At 36.4% G+C, this 1,178-nt stretch overlaps 1 long non-coding RNA gene across 1 annotated transcript; it reads left to right on the top strand.

Moving 5' to 3' along the window:
- Positions 1 to 228: 228 nt before the first annotated feature.
- LOC141658740 (uncharacterized) lies at positions 229 to 970 on the top strand. The gene is made up of 2 exons (XR_012549387.1): positions 229 to 418; positions 511 to 970. It is a non-coding gene; the product is annotated as an uncharacterized LOC141658740 (long non-coding RNA).
- The last annotated feature ends 208 nt before the right edge of the window (positions 971 to 1,178 follow it).

Here is a 1,178-nt window from a genome sequence, read left to right as displayed (position 1 = left end):
ATAAGAGATAATATTTAAGTACAATAAGAGATAATATTTAAGTACAACTCTATGCAAACTACGCTACAAGGTTGATTTATGTACAACTCTACATAGAAGAACCCACTGCATTACAATCCTACGTACATGCGAAGTCTTATTTGTGAGTATATATATGCTTCTTAATTTGCAATTCATAGTGTGCTTTTCATTCTATAGTTCCGTATTTCAATTATCCCTTTATTAGCCAAATTTTTTATTTTTATTTATTGTTTTCTCCCCCGTTCTCTTGGATTATTATAGTTGTACAATGTTTGTAGTTTGATTGCAATTTAATTTTTTTGCTATAACATCGATCACTTTTATTTTTCAAGAATTAAGCATTGTCACATCGAGAGACGATTATGCATTGTGGCTGTCAAACTGATCTCAAGCTCATGTACTATATGCCTTTGTTTAGTTTAAGATTGTTTTGCTATATTATATGCTTCTCAAAATCGATTACTTACATTGTTTATGTTCTCTTCTCAGGCTGCTAACTATCTGAACATCAAGAGCGTGCTGGACTTGACCTGCCAAACTGTTGCTAACATGATAAAAGGGAAGACACCCGAGGAGATCAGGAAGACATTCAACATCAAGAACGACTTCACCCCCTGAGGAAGAAGAGGAGGTCCGCACTCCGCAGGGAGAACCAGTGGGCTTTTGAATGAGCCACTCTTTCGCTGCAGTGTTCATAGTTGGATGAATCGAGTTGTTGATATCAAGAGTCCTCTTTGGCCACAATTAGTTTTACCATTTCGAAACTCTGTCTTCTCGCCCCAGTAGGTTGTTAACGTTTACTTGCTCACTTTTGCTGTTGAGAAATACTACAGAATCAGGAATCTGTTTGTGGCACAATTTCGGTTGTTATGGAAGGGTATTATTGAGAGATATTTGTTGCTTGTGCATTTTTTTACTTGGTTTGGTCATCTATCAAGATGATAAGTTATGTCTACCTCTTTTTCTAGCTTGTTATTCTCTTGCAAGCTGGTCGAATTGGGTGCTCGAGTGCTGGTCGAATTGGGTGCTCGAGTTGTGTTAGGATGGGGAATTTGGGTAATTAGCTTTGAGCCTTTGAATAATGATTAAAGTAGTCCGTGCAAATCACTCTTTTTTTTTCTTTTTTTATCAATTTTATCTACAGATCGACCAATTTA

This window comes from Silene latifolia, chromosome 6, assembly GCF_048544455.1.
Source record: "Silene latifolia isolate original U9 population chromosome 6, ASM4854445v1, whole genome shotgun sequence".
NCBI lineage: Eukaryota > Viridiplantae > Streptophyta > Magnoliopsida > Caryophyllales > Caryophyllaceae > Silene > Silene latifolia.
The sequence above is the reverse complement of the archived record's forward strand: the minus strand, read 5'-3'. Positions and strand labels throughout refer to the sequence as shown.